This window comes from Astatotilapia calliptera, chromosome 17 (assembly GCF_900246225.1).
Source record: "Astatotilapia calliptera chromosome 17, fAstCal1.2, whole genome shotgun sequence".
Taxonomy (NCBI): domain Eukaryota; kingdom Metazoa; phylum Chordata; class Actinopteri; order Cichliformes; family Cichlidae; genus Astatotilapia; species Astatotilapia calliptera.
The window spans coordinates 15,035,718-15,049,223 of NC_039318.1; positions in this window are offsets into that span (position 1 = coordinate 15,035,718).

Below are 13,506 nucleotides of genomic sequence, written 5' to 3' on the forward strand. Positions count from 1 at the left end.
GCCCGAAACAAACCATCGAACCAACCCCCGGCGGGTCAGCTACATCCGTTATCCACTCCTTCCAGGCCATGGTCTCACATAGCACTGGACTTCATCACCAGACTACCTCCATCAGCAGGTAACACTGTCATTCTCACCATAATCGATCGTTTCTCTAAAGCGGCTCATTTCATTGCTCTGCCTAAGCTTCCCACAGCTCTAGAGACCGCACGCCTACTCGCCACTCACGTCTTCCGCCTGCATGGGATCCCGGAAGACATAGTGTCCGACAGAGGGCCTCAATTCACTTCTCGGGTCTGGAAAGAGTTCTGCAACTCCCTGGGCGCAAAGGTTAGTCTATCCTCGGGTTATCATCCTCAGAGCAACGGCCAGTCCGAGTGGGCCAACCAAGAACTGGAGACCGCCCTGCGCTGTGTCGCCTCCACCAATCAAACCATCTGGAGTGAGGAGTTGCCGTGGATCGAGTACGCCCATAACAGCTTGACTGCCTCTACCACCGGCCGGTCTCCATTCGAAGCGTCCTTGGGATATCAGCCTCCTCTTTTTCCTGCTGTGGAAGGTGAGCACTCTGTACCTTCCGTCCAGGCTCATCTGCGCAGGTGCCGCAGAGTTTGGCGGGCAACTCAAGCGGCCCTACTACGCACGAAGGAGAACAACAAACGCATCGCAGACCGGCACCGGACTCCAGCACCCGAATACTCTGTCGGCCAGAAGGTATGGCTCTCTACCCGCTTTGTTCCGGTCAGGACTGAATCCAAGAAACTTACACCCACCTTCATTGGCCCTTTTGAAATCTCCGCCTTGGTCAACCCTGTCTCTGTGAAGTTAAAACTCCCTCGCAATATGAGGATCCATGATGTTTTCCATGTTTCACAACTCAAACCTGTCCGGTCCAGTCCTCTGTGCCCTCCTTCCAGGCCCCCTCCTCCCGCCCGGCTCGTGGATGGGTTGCCGGCTTACTCCATCACTCGCATAATGGACTCTCGGCGCCAGGGGCATGGCTGTCAGTACCTGGTTGACTGGGAGGGCTATGGCGTGGAGGAGCGCTCCTGGGTCCCTCGGGCGGCCGTTCTGGACGTGCCCATGCTCCGGAAGTTTCACCGCCTGCATCCGGACAAGCCTGGTGGGTCGCCGGAAGGCTCCCGTTGAGGGGGGGGGTACTGTCATGGTCTCCACTCCTCGACAGCTGACAGCTGTCAGGTGCTTTGTTTTTGTTTCCCTTTCTCTCTCGCCCTCTTCCATTCTCTCTTTCTGCTGCCGGGGCGGAGCTCAGTATGGGCTCCTGCCCCTGGCCTACACACCTGGAGGTGATCAGCACATCTGTTGCTGATCATAAGAGATTGGAACCCTTCTTAAGAGGGGGAGTCTGCTCTACTCGTCGCTGGATCATTGAGCCATCAGCGTCAGTCGTCCTGTATTTTGTAAAGTCAGTTTGTGAGCCTGTCTGAACCAGGAAACTAATGGTTTTTTTCTGCCTGTGTATAGATCGCCTCTGGACCTGTTCTTTCCCTGTGCATGGCGACTGAACGGAAGCAAGAGAGATAAAGGAAAGGAGAGGAGATGTGCGAGGGCTGAATGAAAACCTTCCCTTCCTGGACTCCTGCCTCTTTCACTCCTGGACCCTGGAACCCCGGCCCCTTTTCCCCTTGACATCACTATATGTATATATGAATTCCACTGTAGAGGAACACTGTAAATAAATGCACCTTTTGAAGACACTAGTGGTCTGCGCGTGAGTCCGATCTACAAAACCTGACACAAATAAACAATGTAAACATTTTACAAAACAATAAAACACCAAAATACATCCAACATTTCACCCTAACCCCATGCACGTGCGCGCGCGCGCACACACACACACACACACACACACACACACACACACACACACACACACACACACACACACACGTTGTGTTTCCATTACTTTTGGGGACATTACTTTAACTTACATTAATTTCCTGGAGACTTATCCTGACTCTACCCATCACAAGTCCCTGCCTGAACCTTACCCTAACCCTGACTCAAGCCTTCACCCTAATATTGAATGATTTACCTTGCAATTTGTCCCCATAAAGTAGGCGAGACCTCACAATATGAGTGTGTAAACAAATTTGTGTCCCCACAACATTAAGTAATACATGACCAGACACCCTGGTCGTCCTGTGCTGGCCCATGTGTGGATTACCTCTGGCAAACCTGATCTGGGCCACCAAAGGGCCATTATTCCTTGCGGTATGTGGGCCATCTGTAGGTGGTGTGCAGCCACGGGCCAGTTGTAGACACACTGCTGGCCCTGTGCTGGCCCAGAACGGTTTCAGCTCTGGCCCCAGATGTCAGCATAATGTGTACCTTAATCAAGCCATGCAATAACAACATGTGCCGGAACATGCAAAACAGTGCAAAAGTAACATGCCGAAACTCTGTTCAGACAGTGAATGGACTGATTTTTATGTAGCGCTTTTCTACTCTCCCAGATTACTCAAAGTGCCGGCTTGATACCAGATCCTGGCCAGACCTGCTTGCTATGTGGGCACTAACACACACACAGACACGGTTACTTTACCAACCGACCCCTGAGCTCCTAAGTGTCCCTCAAATCTCATTCAGGGATCCATTCCTCTACTTCACTGTCACTCCCTGAAAGCTCACTGTCCTCACTTTCTGAGGACAGAAAGTGCACATTCCCTTGGTTTCCTTGCATAAAAAGGTTTTTACATCCATGTCCTGTAATTATGAGTAGATTGTAAAGTAAAAAACATTGAGTATGATCATATAAATGCACACAAACACATCTCTACACACATATCCAAATGCATTATATTGCCTGAAAAAAATTGGGCTAACTGCGCAGTGTTGCCTTGAGGCAACGAATGAAAATGAACAGTTTTACAGTATAAATAAATTTAAAAAAGTAGAACAAACAATCAAATATGCTTCTTAACATATTCATGCACATACAAGTATTTTTTAATATACATTTATTTCACTATAAACATGCAAAATAGTGATCTTTATCTTGCCTCCTAATGGAGATGTCTCTCATGTAGTGCAGCTTGCAGAAAGGGGCCCTGCCCCCCCCCTAAATCAAAGTCACACCACCTTCAACTCATCATTTTATTGGAAAGAGATGTGCCTGGTAGCATTGTTTGAAAAAAAAAGTTGTTTTTTTTGAAGGGCCACCGTAAGGCATGAAAATGTGGTTTGTTGCCTCAGGGCAACGCTATGCAGTGGAGGGTTAAGACCCAAGGGGGTTTCTGAGCTGCTCGAAACTGTAATGCCCAAATCTAATTGATTATTTCTCTGCAATTACAAACTCTGTCCTTACAATCTTGGCTTCAAAATAAAGCTAACATTTGTGAAATTTCAGCTGAGGTGTTAATATTGAAGCAGATGTTATTGTGTCAAAGTTACTGAGACTGGAACACAGAAAAAGTGAGTCGATTTTATCCTCGCCCATTTTTTATTTTTTTTTTTTTAGCATATGACCCTTTTCCATACACACGGCCCTTTTCTGCCGTGGGCATGGAGCATTTAATTGGCCTGTGGGCCTTTAAACTCTGAGGGGTTGTAACTTTGGTTTCTTTTGGTCAATTTGCATGATTGACACCTCTTTTTAATCGTTTGAGCCAATAGAATCACAGTAATGATGTCACGTTCACGTCACTTCAACCAATCAGACGTTGCAATGAAAAAACCCCAAGTGGGCCAAAATTTACTGCATGTAGCATCTGTCCAGTAACGTGTATGTAGGTGGGTATAAAATGGAGGTTGTTGACGGAAAAAGGTTGCCTACCCCTGATATACACAAATCACAGGGGTTTTATACAGACAAGTTGAATCATGCTGGGAGGAAGACAAAGATTCTCCTACGCACCATGGGACAGGAGAAAGAGGTGGAGTTTCATTGTACCTGAACTTGAAGTTGCTGGATTGGACAGTGACATCTACTGTGATATGCCTAACCTCTTCACTCAACATAAAATGCCTGTAGATATTGGTAACATCCCAAATCAACAGGACCTGGATGACTGGCCATAATTGAGGCATGTTCATTTGCCAGAAATTAAGGCCAGTGTGGAGCCTGTGATTGGCATGAATATGCCCAGAGCTCTAAAACCTTTGGAGGTCATCCGGAGTGTAGGTGATGGACCTTTTGCCATTAGGACTGTGCTTGGCTAGACAGTGAATGGGCCACTTAATCGAGAATGCTGTGGAAGGCCAGGATGTTTGGCAACAGTTACTGCCAACGGAGTTTCTGCTGTCACACTGGACAAGCTATGGAAACAGCAGTTCAAGATGGACTTTCCTAAGAGCAGCAATGATGAACAGATGGGGCTGTCAAAGGAAGACTTAAAGTTCCTGGTGTTGGCCAGCAAGATGGTTACCTTGGGGGATGGGCACTACAGCATTGCCCTGCCACTGAAAGACCGAGACATAAGAATGCCTGACAACCGTGCAATTGCTGAGCAACGGGCCTTAGGTTTGAAGAAAAGGTTCATCAGAGATAAAGACTTTCACATAGACTACACTGCCTTCATGACAGATCTCATATCTAGAGGATATGCGAAGAGAGTGCCAGTCGCAGAATTAGAGCGCAGTGATGGGAAGCTTTGGTATATCCCTCACCATGGGGTTCACCATCCTACCAAGGGGAAGATGCGGGTCGTCTTTGACTGTGCAGCATCATTCCAGGGTGTCTCTCTTAATGCGCAGCTCCTGAGTGGTCCTGACTTAACAAACGGTTTGGTTGGCGTACTGACGAGGTTCAGAAAAGAGCCTATTGTTTTGATGTTTGACATCCAGGCTATGTTTCACCAGGTGCGTGTGCCAGAAGAAGATGCTGACCTTTTGAGGTTTCTTTGGTGGCCCGATGAGGAAAGAGCAAATGAAGTTAAGGACCTAGACCTGGATTGTGACCTTTTACCTGTTGAGCTGGCATTGGGAGTGAGGTGGTGCCTACAGTCAGATGCATTTAAGTTCTTCATACCCATCCCAAACAGGCCATTGACTCGGAGAGGGATCCTATCCACAGTAAGCTCCTTCTATGACCCTCTGGGTTTCCTTGCTCCTGTTATCTTCACAGACAAGAGGATCGTTCAAGATCTGTGCCAGAGGGGGATAGGATGGGATGATGCTGTACCATCAGCAGTTGCTCAAGAGTGGGAAAGCTGGGTAGAAGAATGGCATCTGTTGAACAACATCAGCATCAGGCGATGCTCTAAACCTCCTGATTTTGGAGAGACGACCACTGCTCAGTTGCACCACTTTGCAGATGCAAGTGAGAAGGGCTATGGTGCTGTTACCTACTTGTTGCTGCACAACAGTCACTCACAGACTCACAGTTCCTTCATAATGGGAAAATCCAGGGTGTGACCTTTAAAACCAGTTGTGGCGGAGGTGTGGTCCGGGGCGCGGCTGCAGGGGAGGAGTGGTGCAGTGAGCTCAATGTGCTGGTAAGAACAGCTGATGGCGATTTTGGACTGATGGTGGTTTTCCTTTCCTTTATATAGTGAGGTGGAGAGGAGCGGAGGGGAGAGACGCTGGGGAAACCGACCGCTGTCAGACGGTGTTCTGTTGTGATTCAGTGCACACTCTTAATAAATGTGGGATCTGATGACAACGACCTGTGTGTGGGTGTATCTATGCCTAGCGTGTGTCACAAGTGGTGCCGAAACCCAGGAGCCTGCCGGTGTGGGGATGTCCCGCCCGCCCAGCCTTTGCAGTTTTTGGCGCAGATGCTGGCGGGGATGGCGAAGATGAGCCACGACCATGCGGCGGCCCAGCGGGCTCACCTGGCTGCGCTGCAGGAGCAGACGGACCGGCAGACTCTGGTTCTGGAGCGGCTGGTTGGCGCCGCTGCCCCGCCGAAGCCCCCACCGCTGTCGGTGGCGGTGCCCCGGATGGGGGACGGGGACGACCCCCAGGTTTTTCTGGAGACTTTTCGTGCCACGGCGGAGGCCTGCCAGTGGCCGCAGGTGGAGTGGGCTCCGCGTTTGCTTCCTCTGCTGTCGGGGGAGGCTCGGACGGCGGCCCTGAGTCTGCCGCCGGCTTCGAGGGGCAGCTTCCAGGACGTGAGCCGGGCGGTGGTGGACAGGTTGGGGCTCACCGCTGAAGATCATCGCCGGCGGTTCCGGGCCTGTCGGCTGGCCGTGGCGGATCGGCCGTTTGCTTGGGCCCGGAAGCTGCATGACGCGGCCGTACGCTGGCTGCAGCCGGGATCGTCAGAGGGCGAGACGCTGCTGGTGGACAAAGTGGTGCTGGAGCAGTTCGTGGAGGGGCTGCCTGCGGAGACGGCGAGATGGGTCAGGTGCCACCGTCCCGCGAGTCTGGAGGTGGCGGTTACGTTGGCGGAGGACCACCTTGCCGCTAGAGCGGGGGAGCCCGGGGACAGCGGCCGGAGGCCGAACAGACAAGCCCCGGTACCGGCACTGAGGCGCCGGGTGCCTGCGCCAGCGGACGCTGGCGTTGGGCCCCACTAATCCTTTTGCTGCGTTTGTGCCTTCCCAGGGATCGGACCTGAGCAGTGCCGCCCCTGAGCCACGGAGAGCAGCACAGACACCGGGGCAGGAGTGCTGGAAGTGCGGACAGCTGGGACACCTGAGGAGGGACTGTCCTTTGATGGAGGTGGGGCAGGTGTTCCGCGTTGCCGGTGCTCCAGCACCCTCTCCCGGTCCGGGAGGGACATACAGCATTCCGGTAAGGACTCGAGGGGGTATACGCCATGCTTTGGTGGACACGGGCTGCACGCAGACCCTCGTGCACCAAAGCTTGGTTCGCCCCGGGGCATTGCTGGAGGCAGAATGGGTGGTGGTGAGGTGTGTGCATGGTGATGTTCACAGGTATTCCATAGTGCCGCTGTTATTAAAGTATAAGGGCAAAACGCATAGAGTAACGGCTGCGGTTAGCCCGCGCCTGTCGCATCCCCTAATTCTGGGTACGAATTGGCCGGGGTTTCATCATCTGTTGGGACAGTATGCGGGGGTGCGGTCACGACCGCTAGTAGCATGTAGTGTCTGCGCGGCGCTCAGTGGTGACGCGGGGTCGTCCGACACTGACTCTGGGGAGGGGGAGACGGCGGGTCCTTCACAGGTAGCCCTGCCGGCTCCGGAAGTTCCCCCCACGGGTGATTTTCCACTGGAACAGTCTCGTGACGACACCCTACGCTCAGCCTTTGACCAAGTGATTGAGATTGATGGTCACGTGGTGCGCCCCGAAGCCGTGCGGACCTACCCACGCTTCATTTTATCGAAAGACAGGTTATATCGAGTGAGTCGTGACGCTCGCACGGAGGGGACACACACCCAGCTGTTGGTGCCGCAGGGCCGCCGGGAAACGATTTTCCAGGCGGCTCATTATAACCCCATGGCAGGGCATATGGGATACGAAAAAACTCTGGAGCGAATAACGGCCCGATTTTATTGGCCGGGCATCCGAGCAGATGTGCGCCGCTGGTGCGCGTCCTGCCCGGACTGCCAACTTGTTAATCAGCCGGCCATACCAAAAGCGCCTTTGCGTCCGCTTCCACTCATAGAGGTCCCGTTCGAGCGCATTGGCATGAACCTCATCGGGCCGTTTCACCGGAGTGCACGCAGCTACCGCTTTGTATTAGTCCTGGTGGATTATGCAACGCGGTACCCGGAAGCAGTCCCGCTGCGCACCATCTCTGCAAAGAGTGTGGTGCAGGCACTGTTTCAGGTCATCTCCCGAGTCGGAATCCCGAAAGAGATACTGACTGACCAGGGCACGTCGTTTATGTCTCGTACACTGCGGGAACTGTACGAATTACTGGGCATTAAATCTATTCGGACCAGGGTCTACCACCCTCAGACGGACGGGCTGGTGGAGCGGCTGAATAAGACCTTAAAGTCCATGATTCGTAAGTTCATTAACGAGGATGAACGCAATTGGGATCACTGGCTAGACCCTCTGTTATTCGCAGTGCGGGAGGTGCCCCAGGCCTCCACGGGATTTTCTCCCTTTGAACTGCTGTTCGGCAGGAGGCCACGTGGGGTGCTCGACCTGATTAAAGAAAGCTGGGAGGACGGTCCGAGCCCCGCCAAGAATGAGATTCAGTACGTGTTGGACCTGAGAGCAAAACTCCACACTTTGGGGAGGTTGTCACGGGAGAATTTGCTCCAGGCTCAGCAGCGTGAGCAACGCCTGTATGACAGAGGGGCTAGACTCAGGCAATTTTCACCAGGAGACAAAGTGCTTGTATTACTCCCTTCTTCTAGCTCAAAGTTGCTCGCCAAGTGGCAAGGACCCTTTGTGGTCACACGGCGAGTCGGGGATGTTGACTATGAGGTCGCTCGGTTGGACAGGGGAGGGGCCACGCAGATTTATCACCTCAATCTCCTTAAAGCGTGGAGGGAGGTTGAAACCGCTTCTCTGGTGAGCCTGGTTAAGGAGAGAGATGAGTTGGGGCCGGAGGTGCCAAATTCCATCATCCCCGCCTCCCTCCCTTGTGATGACCATCTCACACAGGCCCAGAGAGCGGACGTTGTCGCGTTACAACAGCGTTTTGCTGACGTGTTCTCCCCCCTGCCCGGCCGGACGTCTCTCATTGAGCATCATTTTGTAACGCAGCCTGGCGTGACAGTGCGTTCACGGCCCTACAGGCTTCCTGAGCATAAACGGCAAATCGTGCAGAGGGAATTGGCTGAAATGCTGAGAGTGGGAGTGATAGAAGAGTCGCACAGCGCCTGGTGTAGCCCCATCGTTCTGGTGGTGAAGAAGGATGGGTCTATACGGTTCTGTGTCGACTATCGCAAGGTGAATGAAGTGTCACGTTTTGATGCTTATCCCATGCCCTGGGTCGACGAGCTCCTGGATCGGCTGGGCACGGCCCGTTTTTTCACGACCCTGGATTTAACCAAGGGCTATTGGCAGATTCCCTTGTCTGCCGAGTCCAAGGAGAAAACGGCCTTCTCCACTCCGTACAGTTTGTACCAATTCGTTACGCTTCCGTTCGGCTTGTTTGGGGCCCCTGCCACCTTCCAGCGCCTCATGGACTGGGTGCTGCGCCCGCACGCTGCGTATGCTGCTGCCTACTTGGATGACGTGATCATCCACAGCGACACCTGGGCGGAGCATGTGCAGCGGGTGGCCACGGTCCTGGAGTCCCTGAGGCAGGCGGGGCTCACGGCCAACCCGAAGAAGTGTGTGGTTGGACAGTATCTGGGGTACCACTTGGGGGGCGGGCAGGTGCGTCCACAGGTGGAAAAGACGGCGGCTATCGCATCCTGCCCGCGCCCCAAGACTAAAAAGGAGGTGAGACGGTTTCTGGGGCTGGCGGGTTACTATCGCCGGTTCGTGCCAGGGTTTGCGCAGCTGACCAGCCCCTTAACCGATCTTACCCGGAAGGGTGCTCCAGATCTGGTTCAGTGGACGGGGCCGTGCCAGGCGGCGTTTGTGCAGGTGAAAAAGGCTCTCTGTGGGGAGCCGCTGCTTCACACCCCTAACTTTTCCCTCCCTTTTGTTCTGCAGACTGACGCCTCGAACAGAGGGTAGGGGGCCGTTTTGTCCCAGCAGGTGAGGGGGGCTGACCGTCCCGTTCTTTACATCAGCCGGAAGCTGGCAGAGCGCGAAAGACGGTACAGCACCGTGGAGAAGGAGTGCTTGGCTATCCGGTGGGCGGTCGACTCCCTTCGCTATTACCTCCTGGGGCGCTCATTCACCCTCTGCTCGGACCACGCCCCGCTACAGTGGCTCCACCGCATGAAGGATGCCAACGCCCGGATCACCCGGTGGTATCTGGCTTTGCAGCCTTTTAAGTTCAAGGTGGTCCATGGGCCGGGGGGGGGGGGGGGGGGGAGTAGGTTCGGCTGGTGGGCTTCCCGGCCTCAGTCGGGCGGTGGGGGTGTGTGGCGGAGGTGTGGTCCGGGGCGCGGCTGCAGGGGAGGAGTGGTGCAGTGAGCTCAACGGGGCGGTGCTGGTAAGAACAGCTGATGGCGATTTTGGACTGATGGTGGTTTTCCTTTCCTTTATATAGTGAGGTGGAGAGGAGCGGAGGGGAGAGACGCTGGGGAAACCGACCGCTGTCAGACGGTGTTCTGTTGTGATTCAGTGCACACTCTTAATAAATGTGGGATCTGATGACAACGACCTGTGTGTGGGTGTATCTGTGCCTAGCGTGTGTCACACCAGTCACATTCCCTCGCATGGAATTGACGGCAGCAGTGGTAGCAGTTCGCATGGATAGAATGTGGAAGAGGGAATTGAGACTACCTTTCCTAAACTCTGTGTTTTGGAGGGACAGCACCACAGTGTTGAAATATATAAACAATGAGACTTCTAGGTTCCATGTTTTTGTGGCAAACAGAGTGTCAGAAATCCTCAAGGCTTCAAGTGCCTCCCAATGGAGGTATGTGAGCACCACACATAATCCTGCGGACCTTTCCTACAGAGGTATGAAGGCAGAGACCTTTTCACGTGACACTGAATGGATATCTGGTCCTGCGCTCCGACAGTGGGACCAACTTTGTGGGCTGAGACAAGCTATGGTAGAGTGGAATCAGGAAAAGATCTCTGATGCTCTGTCTTTGAAGGGAGTGAAATGGATCTTTAGTCCTCCACCTGGATCGCATCATGGCGGCGCATGGGAGAGGTTGATTCATTCTGTCAGAAAGGTCCTTAATTCCACTCTGCACACACACCGTTTGGATGAAGAAGGGCTCCACTGCTTTTTGTGAAGTGGAGTCAGTCCTCAACAGTAGACCCATTACTGTGGAATCCACCGATCCAAATGATTTAGAAGCCTTACCACCAAACCATCTCCTCCTTCTCAAGTCCAACCCGTGTTTACCACCTGGCCTGTTCCAAAGAGATGATCGCTACACACATAAACGATGGAGACAAGTCCAATATATATATCTGACCTGTTTTGGAAAAGATGGACTAAAGAATACTTACCACAACTTCAGCAGCGCCAGAAATGGGGAAGGATTAAACGCAACTTTGTTCCTGGAGATGTGGTTCTCATAGTGGATGACTCTGCACCTCGTGGTTCTTGGACCATTGGCAGAGTCACAGCAGCTGTGCCTGACAAAAGGGGCCTTGTACGTCATGTCTGGATTAAGACCCCAACCAGCCATGTGTGCAGACCCGTCACAAAGATATGCCTTCTTCAGGAGGCCTCTGACCCATGACGATGACAATTTGGCACAGCGTGACATAACTAACTTTGAATTGACTTTAATGTTATGAGATGTACATCACAGACTGACTATATTTAGGCTAAGTGCTGGTAACCTTTGGCCTATGACTGACCGTCCATGTGCAGACAGAAGAAAAGAAGAGAAGAAATGAGAAAATAGCTTTTTTTTTGAGTATGTTATGCTGTCTCACTGGGTGTCTGTGATATAATGAAGTGTATGTCTTGAGTTATGGTGTTGGATGTGTAATTGTCATTGTAAGAATGTAATAATTAGGGGCCGGAATATTGTGGATAGGCGTAGCTTTGGGTCATGTGGTGTTGGTAATAGTACTAGTGATTGCTATATCATCTGTTCACGGCCCGAGGGAATTTTTGTGAATGAGTTGGAAGTCGACTTTTGCTGACCGCTCAAGCCTGGAATGTTTTTTATCACTGTTTTTCTATGGGTTTTAAGGATTTTGATAATAAATAAAGGAGTTTTTAAACTGGAACTTTGACTTGCGTTTTGAACAGGGGGTGCGTCAACATTATTCCCCCATTCAGCTGCTCGGCGACTCAAAGGCTTGATAGTCGCCAATAATATCTATATATTAGACTCCAATTTGTTAATGTAAATGGAGAGTCCTCTTCATACACTAAGGTCAACTATGGTGTTCCATAGGGTTCAGTGCAAGGACCAATTCTGTTTACATTATACATGCTTCCCTTAGGCAGTATCATAAGAAGACCGGCATAGCATTTTCACTGCTATGCCAGTGACACCCAACTTTATCTGTCCATGAAGCCAGATAACACACAAGTTTAACTTTTCCAATTAGTTAAACTGCAGGAATGTCTTAAAGACATAAAGACCTTGATGGCCGCTAACTTTCTGCTTCTTAATTCAGATAAAACTGAGGTTATTGTACTCAGCCCTGAAAACCTTAGAAATATGGTATCTAACCAGATTCTTACTCTGGATGGCATTACCTTGGCCTCCAGTAACACTGTGAGGAACCTTGGAGTCATTTTTAATCAACATGATGAACATGTCCTTCAATGCACATATTAAACAAATATGTAAGACTGCTTTCTTCCATTTGTGCAACATCTCTAAAATTAGAAATATCCTGTCTCAGAGTGAAGCTGAAAAACTAGTTCATGCATTTATTACTTCCAGGCTGGATTACTGTAATTCATTATTATCAGGATGTCCTAAAAACTCCCTGAAAAAGCCTTCAGTTATTCCAAAATGCTGCAGCAAGAGTCCTGACAGGGACTAGAAAGAGAGAGCAGATTTCTCCTGTATTGGCTTCCCTTCATTGCCCCCCCCCCCCCCCCCCCCCCCCCTTTAAATCCAGAATTGAATACAAAATCACATACAAGGTCTTAAATAATCAGGCCCCATCTTATCTTAATGACCTTGTAGTACCATATCACCCTATTCGAGCACTTCGCTCTCGCACTGCAGAACTACTTGTTGTACCTAGAGTGTCTAAAAGTAGAATGGGAGGCAGGGCCTTCAGTTTTCAGGCCCCTCTTCTGTGGAACCAGCTTCCAGTTTGGATTTAGATTTGATTCTACTCTTAAGATTAGGCTTAAAACTTTCCCTTTTGCTAAAGCATTTTGCTAAAGGGCTGGACCAGGTGACCCTGAATCCTCCCTTAGTTATGCTGCAATAGACGTAGGCTGCTGGGGGATTCCCATGATGCATTGAGTTTTTCTTTTCCAGTCACCTTTCTCACTCACTATATTATAATAGACCTCTCTGGATTGAATCGTACCTGTTATTAATCTCTGTCTCTCTTCCACAGCATGTCTATATCCTGTTTTCCTTCTCTTACCCCAACTGGTCACAGCAGATGGCCCCATCCCTTACTGAGCCTGGTTCTGCCAGTTTTGTGATTTTTAATTTATGATGATTATTTTATTAACACAAATCCTGTGAGGTGTAAAACTTCCTAATTTATTTTTGCCACCAGGGGTCACTGTTGGCTTCAATACAACATTTAGCATGAAATAAAAGTTTTGTTTTGCTCTCTTTATGAAGAAGAACCAAAGCATCTGAAAATGTAAACTACGAAGAAAAATAGTTTCAATTCCTAAATAACTTCGTAATAATTTTCTTAAACTCCATGAACTGAAGCAAAAATTGTTTCTTTATCCCAATACTTATGGACCCAGATGTCTCATTTTTACATCTGAACCCCCCCCTATCCGATTTAAAACCTGTTACACTAAATATACAAAAGACAAAGGATACAACAGATAAAATATTTTTTTTATTTGTGTCCTGATAATATGACTTCAGCTAAAACACATTTGCAATATGATTAACATCGTAAACAGAGAAAGAAAAAAAATATAAC